At 33.9% G+C, this 8750-nt stretch overlaps 1 pseudogene; it reads right to left on the bottom strand.

Moving 5' to 3' along the window:
• Positions 1–971: 971 nt before the first annotated feature.
• On the bottom strand, positions 972–2247 carry LOC143632675 (UPF0481 protein At3g47200-like; annotated as a pseudogene).
• Positions 2248–8750: the final 6503 nt, after the last annotated feature.

Below are 8750 nucleotides of genomic sequence, written 5' to 3'. Positions count from 1 at the left end.
ATAAGCACCCTGCCTCCATGTAAGAATACCGAGATGCAAATTATTTGTTCGCGCGACCTTGAAGATGTACAACCAAGGACAACTTGTTAGCGTAATGTTAAGTACGCATGCACATTATAAACATTCGGGGAAGATTTATGTGCATTTTAGTCTTAACATGAGAACGTAGGAAATAATACCAATTTATAAAAAAGTAAGAACGTAAGAAACAATACCAACTACAATACCAATCTATATAAACAATTATTTATAATAATAAAGGAAAAAACCTAAAAATTACAACAAAAGAATAAAAATCAAGAATAAAATAATAACAGCAAACACCAACAAATACTTATATCAGCAAAAGAAAAATCTAATAATAACAACAAAATATAATTAAGCAAATATTTACAACGTCTCATAATAAAAATTAGCAAATACAAACAAAAATAACAGCAAACACTTATAAAAATAAACTTAATAATAACAGCAAATTAGTTCTCACTATTTTCATGTTAAGAATAAAATGTATATGATCCTGTTTCATAAACATCCTACCTTATAATATGTCAAAATTCAAAAATCGTTTCTTAATTAGTTGAAGCAACCATCCAAGTTTCCAATCATAACAATCGATTCTTGGGTAGAAAACACTTCAAAAAGTAGAACTTGAGAGTAGAGAGGTTTACAATTGTTTAAAACGCACTCCAAACTGACTTCATCTAATAAACCAAACGCTCCATTGAGAGACTTGGATTTCTTTGGAATTTAAATTCTTGTTGACATGTTGAAGTAATTTAAAAAGGTAATTGATGCAATTTGAGGGAACCAGCTCCAATTCATGTTTCATTTGCAACCAATCAAACAAGTGTTAAATTAAAGTAATTATGATTCTAATTTTTGTGAATGATATTAAATCTTAACTGCATCTAGTCTAATAGCTAGTGACAAAGAAAAAAGAAGATAAAACTTACAGTAAAATGTGCTTGCTATTTTATGGAGGAGGATTAACGGTATAGATGGTCTGAACCACTGTTAGAATAAATAGGATTATTGCAGCAACCAGCGCAATCATACTCCATGGACTGCCAAAGTATTTCCTCTTCAACTTCGCTATATTTTTTGTCCAATAACCTTCATAGTGATCATTCAATGTTTCCCACTGAGTTTTGTAAAAGAAATCCCCCAATACAACATCTTTGCACATGCTGTTGATGAAGATAGCAAGTTCTTCATCTGAGCCCAGAAAGTTAAGAAGGACTTTCGAGTCTACCAACTTGGCAACATCTGCTTGAGTATCCACCAGCGTATCCAAGGCAAAGACATATGATGTAACATAAGTATCATCTGAACCCGACTGCTCATATGCGATGAGATTCCTTAAAACCAAGTCAGCGTTATACCTTTAACACCGGCATTTTCAAAATTGGTTTACTCCAAAACCGAAAAAAACATTGCAGCCTATTTAGTTTCACTTCCATCCCCATAAGCCATTTTGCATTTTTGTTCGGTTCAAAGCTCACCCCTGCCCTGTCAAGATCTGTAACCGAAGGGATTGTCGGGGGGAGCCCACCTTTTGTGATATCAACCGGAGGCTTGTAACATAGATGTAGAAGACTGAGGATATGATGAGGTTCACTTGAGGAAATATTGCTGATAGGGTTTTCTGTTTCAAAGACGTTGACGAAATTTAGAAGTGGATAGACAAAGTCAAGAAGGGAGGCATCAGGATAACATTTCAATAAAGTGCACTGAAATATTTGCTCAAGAACAAAGAATGGGATCTGGTTTTCTAGCAATACCAAATCATACAATAAGTTTCGGTATTCCTTCCTTATTTTGGCTCAAACCAGTTTGTTTAAAAGCAAATAGGAACTCAAGTATGAAACAAGCATCGACAATCATCATGCTGGCAATTATTGCCTCATTAGAGATCTCCGAAACATAAAAAGCCTTGATTCTTTCCATTGAAGCGCACACCTTTAGTACACATAGGTTTAATATACCCTCCTGTCGGTATTCTCCTGTAAGTCGCATTAGGTCATACAGGTAGCTTGCTTTATGCCTTTCAAATGCTTGCAACTTCTGGTCTTCTCTGTGGAGAGGTCCAATAGAGACCACTCGAGGCTCATAAGATCTTGGGTTAAGATCTCGTAGTATACCATGTGTCATGTTAATTGATGGGCGAAGCCGGTCATTATTGCGCGCTCCATCGTTGGCACAATCACAAAGAAGTTTGAAGGCTCTGTCCTCGGTGCTCGGCATGATCCCTAAATGAGCAACAATACAAACGATCCACCAAAAGATTAATAAACCGTTTGGTGTAAAAGCTAATAAAAAATCTTACAACGTACTCATCACCTGAATTGATCGTGTGCATGCTTAAAACTTTTTTACAACCTATTTATGGCATGCTGTCCCATTAAAATGTTTAAAATTTTATTACAAATTAATCATCAACCGGATCTAGATTAACTTATTGCATGGACCATGTTCAGGTTATTTGGCTTTAAGTGTCTCAAGATTAATATTGATATCTTTGATGACAATAATTATATGAATAATGTTCGAATTCATCAATTTTAACATGCCAACCCACTCATGACCCAACCCATTTAACACACAAAATTGTCACCCCTAAGATGTTTCATCATCATCATCATCGATCATGATTGAAAATCAATGTTTTTCATAACTGAGCCGTGCATTGATCCAGCCGCCTTAATGGACCATAGGTCTGCCCAGGTCAAAGGTTGGACCTGATTTTAGAACCAACGATTTCATAATTAGGTTTGAAAGGTGCATGTATATAAGTAATGTTGGATTAATATTGATCATTCGTAAAAGTTAACGTTTAGGGTTGAAACTGTAATTATTATAAGTAGAAGGTTAATTGTGTAATTAGTGTATTTAATTGTAATTAATCAACGCGTTCGTTAGGAACTGACATGACTATTCGCCGGAGATGTACCGGTGTCTATAAACAAGAATTATGTATTGATCTAATCCAATGGGTTAGTGACTTCAATAAAGAAATTTATAATTCACTAGCTTGAGTACCTATGTTATGGGGGTTATTTTGCCTGTAGATAAAAGCTGAGAGCAATCTGTTATCATATGAATTCATGTTTGCAATTGAAAACGTGGTCTGAAAGTATGCAATCTGAAAACATAATACTGTTTGTTTTATTAACTGGATATCGTCTGCATAAGCTGAAAATTAGTTACCTATCATACATATCGTAGTAGATAGAAGTCGGTAGATAGAAGTCATTTAATGTCGGTAAACTGCTAAATAATTGGTGGTAGTGTATAAACTGTGGAAGTGGATGGTGGTGGAAAATTGGTGGCAGACAATTGTGGTAGACGGTGAACGATGGTGGTGGACGGTGAGTGGTGGTGATGGACGGTTGTGGTGGGTGATGTACGGTGGTGGTGGCCGACGGTGGGTGGTGGTGGTGAGTGGTGGACGGTGGTGGTGGATGGTGGGTGGTGGTAGTGGATGAGGGTTTGTGGCCGACGGTGGGTGGTAGTGGTGATGGACGGTGGTGGTGGGTGGATGGACGGTGTTGGTGGCGGACAGTGGGTGGTTGTGGCAGACGGTGGTTGTGGCCGGCGGTGGGTAGTGGTGGACGGTGGTGGTGGTGGTGGACAATGGTGGTGATGGCAGACGGTGGGTGGTGGTGGTGTTGGACACTGGGTGTTAGTAAGATATTAAGAAGTGTGAAGAAGTTGAACAATCACTTATTTTTTAAGACTAAAAAGCATTTTTCAGATCTTAAAAAAAACAGTCATCAGAATCTTATGTCTGTGCGCCCGCAGACGTAAGCCCCTTGCAGACGTTTTTTAATCGTTTTGCTTTTTTATATTTTGTTTTATTTTTTAACACAGTTTTGTTTTGATTTAATACGTCTATCTTAATTTGTTACGTTCATTATGTTTTTTAATTTTGGCTCTTCAATTTAGATGTGCAGACTTTTTAGATTTTTAACGAACGAACATAAACGAGCACGAGCATGTTGATTTTTTTAAACGTACAAACATGAACATAAATATTTGTCTTATGAAAAAGGGGAGGTTGATGTAGGTGACGATGGTGGTTGATGCATGAGAGGGGAGGTTAACGAAGGTGGGAGGTAATTAGAAGTTAACCGGTGATGAAGAGGATAGACCGATGGCAGAGAATATGTAGAGGAGAGAAATTAAATTAAGGTTTGATGATGAAAGGGTTTACAAATAAATGAGATGGTATAACCTGTTTAAGGCTATCCGGGTTTCGTAAGACCCATGACCCGTAAAAATTATTGCTTGAAGATTAAGGAGTTATTTCACAAATAAAAGAGATGTTATAACCTGTAATCCAGGTTTGGTGAGACTCATGACCAGCAAAAATTCTTGTTTGATTATGAAATAGTTTCACAAATAAATGAGATGTTATTTAAGGACTATCCAGGTTTGGTGAACGCATACCCGTTACATGAAAAACCTCAAATCACAAATCAAACAATCTGGTGATTTGAGAAGGGGTGTAAAGCAGCTAGAGAATGACACATAAATTTTTTTTAATAGGCATTTATATAGATAGATAGATAGATTCTTCATTCGTGTTCTTGATTAAGAGCATTCCCAATGAATTCTTCAAATTATGTGAGGGGTTATTCATCTTTTAGATATGGTTAAAAGTAGTTGTGAGAGAAGTAGAGAAAAAATGTTACTGTTTATGGTTAAATTTGAAGAAATACACTGTTCATCTATATAATTTTTTAATATTTTTGAAAGTGGTTGTGAGTGAATGAGATGGAAAAGGTAATGAGAAAAATATAAAAAAATATTATTTAATTAAAAATGAGAGAGAAAAGATGGTTTTATTATTGTAATTATAAAGATGGAGATGAAGAATGTATTAAGAAATCCTATATGGTTCTATAATTTATGATTTAGGAATTATTCAAGAAATACATAAAATTTATTTATATTAAAAATCTCACCTACAAATAATTATACACAAATAGGAAAACATGTATCTAGAAATCAATGTTTTTTATATTAGTTCATTTTACAAGGAAATAAAATTTCTAAAAGGAATAGAAAATAAAATATAAAAATACAAACACTTAAGCAAATGTGAAGGTTATGAAGATATTATTATTATTATTATTACATTACATAAGATTAAAGAGAAACTTGGTGTCGCAAGGCTCTTAATGGGCCAAGTGGCCGTTCATTATTGGGCTACATCAATTTGTTTTTTAGTTATCGTATCGTAACGAATGTAATGAAAACTAACCGAAGTAGCATAGCTTCACTTTCTTAATGCTTGAGACCGACAACACTCAAGTTTTATTTTACCAACGTTTGAAGTTTACGGACTGACGCCAGCCCGCTGGTCTACCTCAATTTTTATATATATTATTACTTTTAGTTCCAAAACTATAACAAACTTGACCGGATCTGACCAAATTTGCATCGACTCACCACGTACATCAACGGTTGGGACCAACAAAGTATGGTTTACCAACGCTCGGGTTTTACCTAACGAATAAACATTATTTTAAATATTTTAATGTGAATCCTTTTATATGTTAATTTGACAAATTTTTCATTTGGGTTTTAACGCTCGGGTTTAACCAACATTGTTTATGCCGTAACTAACATAATCGATGCTAACCGAATTCGCGTCGACTCACGTCGTAGCGGTGGGGTTTTATCAACGGCCGAGTTTTACCAACGTTCCGGTTTACCAACTGATTTCGCCACGCAATCCACATCTATAAGCTAGTTTTAACGTGGTATAACTGTATAAGAAAATAAGCTACATATCTTTTTGCCATTTTAAAATCACAAAATCAGCTAACGGTTTATCAGATGCATTTAGAATGATAAAAAGGCACATTTATTATCACAAATATCAATCGGAAATTCGGAAAAGAAATAATTAAAAAAATCACAAAATTAAGCATGGAATTAGACGTTAAGATTTACCACTTAATTAGCAGATCTCAAATCCAGCAGCAAAAGAAGGAATGGAATAGTAACATGGTGACGGTGTATATATACATCTGAGTTACCTGAGTGTTTCCTAGGAGACTCAAAAACTAGTCAATGGCGGCTAATTAGATATTTTTAGAACGCTTGTTTCCTGCAAACATTTCATTTTAGTGGGCCCAACATTCCCATATGCCACTTATTGTAAATACAAATTTGAGGTGTTAAATATGTTTGGGCAAATACAAACGAAACATATTTTCGTTTTTTTTTTTTTTAAGAAAGTTCTTTAACTCAACTTTTGTATATAAAAGTCTCTTTATTTGTTGAATTTGAGCATAAAAGTCTCTTAACTTAACTTTTGCACAAAATAGTCCCTCAACTCAACTTTTGAATATAAACCTAGTAAACTGAAACGGAAACTCACATTACGAACACAAAACGAACGATTGACAAATCTTTGCAACTTTAAATCCACACGAGTTATGCAATGGGAAAATAGATCAATAAAGAAACTTGAAATTGAACCACAAAAATGAACATATATATCACCATTTATTATTCTTGTTTCTATCAACCATTATTTATTTTTGTAGATGTTATTTAATTACGGGTTATGTACATGTTTTTATAAAATGGAGTAACACCCAAATGACGAACAGGATGATTTTAGTGACACTACTTATAAAGCAAGTCACGAAGATGAGGAATTGTCGACCCGTTATTGATGACCTTGAAGACGAGAATCTTGTTACTACTTTATATTCAAAAGTTGAGTTGATGGACTTTTTTGTGCAAAAGTTAAGTTAAGAAACTTTTATGTTCAAATTCAACAAGTGAAAGGACTTTTTATGTAAAAGTTGAGTTAAATGACTTTTGTGAGCAAAAACAAAAAATATATTAGTTTCTTACGGTATTTGCTTAATGTGTTTCATTACATTTAATTAAAAAAAATAGCTGAAAATTCTAAGTGTTTACTGTATTATTAAAAATGAGTTTTTTCCTAACTTTGTTCTTTAATAATTGTATGAGTAAAGTGCCATTTTCGTCCTTGTGGTTTGGCAAATAATGCGAATTTAGTCCAAAAAGTTTATTTTTTGCATATGGACCCTCCACGTTTCTTAATTCTTGCCAGTTACATCCAAATCACCAAGCTCGTTAAATTTAATCATTAAGTCAGGGGTAGACATGTCTTTTCACTATTTATTTATTATATGAGTAAAGTGCCAAAATCATCCCTGAGGTTTGGTCATATTTGCGAATTTCGTCCAAAAATATTTTTTTTTTGCAAGTAGACCCTCGATTTACCCAACCGTTGCCAATTTCGTATAAATTTTTAACTCGGTCTAAATTCAACGTTAACTTATATGTGTTACTGTCCTTTTAAATGTTTGTTTACATTATTGTTATTATGCGTTTGTTTGATGACATATATAACATTTCACGATTCCTATGTTTGAATCCAATATATTATCCGTTTGTTTATTCTTCTTTATTTGTAGTCATATAAGGGGTTTAGCTCAGAAAATAATAATAACAATGTAAACAAATATGTAAAAGGACAGTAACACCCTTGAGTTAACGTTAAATTTAGACCGAGTTAACAAATTGGACGAAATTGGAAACAGTTGGGAAACATCGAGGGTATAATTGCGAAAAAAATTATTTTGGACAAAATTAGCAAATGTGACCAAACTTTAGAGACGATTTTTGCGCTGTACTCATGTAATAAAGAAAGAGTGAAAAGACATGTCTACCCTGAGTTAACGATTCAATTTAATGGAGTTAATGATTTGGATGTAATTGGCAATAATTGGGAAACACGGAGGGTCCATATGCAAAAAATAAACTTTTTGGACTAAAATTCGCATTATTTGCCAAACCACAAGGACGAAAATGACACTTTACTCTAATTGTATTTATAAGGTGTTATATTGATAACTATTTTCAGGCTTGTGTTTTGCTATATATAAGAGCTTGCTTTGCAACAAAACAAACCCCGTCAAAAAATGGAGCTAAAATGAATGTAATATCAATACTTGAAATTATATGTTTGGAATATCGGCTAGCTTGTTCGAATTAGCGGTACCAATACTCGTGCATAAGTTACCACTCTTATGCAGGGGATATCAGTCTTGGACCAGTTTAATTTCAGTCAAAGGTCTTCGACTGGTGTCATTATGTAATGGCGTTTTATAGGGGTGGCAATCTTGACCCAAACCTTTTTAAATGGGTCAATTTGGGTTGATTTAAAAATTATATGGGTTGATTTGGGTTATCCATTTTTAAGTAAAAGGGTCAAATGGGTCACTTGAAATTCCATCTTGTTATGTTCGGGTCAAAATGAGTCGACAAAATTTAAAGAAATGGGTTGATGTGGGTTAGCATCCTAAGAAAATGTGGCAGGTTCAGGTCGGATACGTTGGTACAAAATGGGTTTTGGATTGGAATGAGTACGGTTCAGGTTTTGGCTTGGAATAGGTTTCGAGCCGACACAATTTATCGCACAAGATGGGTTTGGTTCGGTTTTGGTTACGTTTTTGTCGATTTTTCCGATTTCGTTAATTTCTCGAGGATTTTTTTTTTGGAACAAGGACAAAGGATAAAGCATTTTAGTTTTTTTACTTTTTTTTTGTTTTTGATTTATATTTTGAGTTATAATTTTGTATTACTTTTTTGAATTTTTTAAGGGTTTTTATCTTAATGGAAAACCCTTCAAAAATATAATAAAAGAAATCGTAACTTAAAATATAAATAAAAAACAAAAATTCTAAAAAAACTTA

Source organism: Bidens hawaiensis, unplaced genomic scaffold (assembly GCF_021521415.1).
Source record: "Bidens hawaiensis isolate Kalapana, Puna unplaced genomic scaffold, B.hawaiensis_p1.1 tig00006520_1, whole genome shotgun sequence".
Taxonomy (NCBI): Eukaryota; Viridiplantae; Streptophyta; class Magnoliopsida; order Asterales; family Asteraceae; genus Bidens; species Bidens hawaiensis.
The sequence above is the reverse complement of the archived record's forward strand: the minus strand, read 5'-3'. Positions and strand labels throughout refer to the sequence as shown.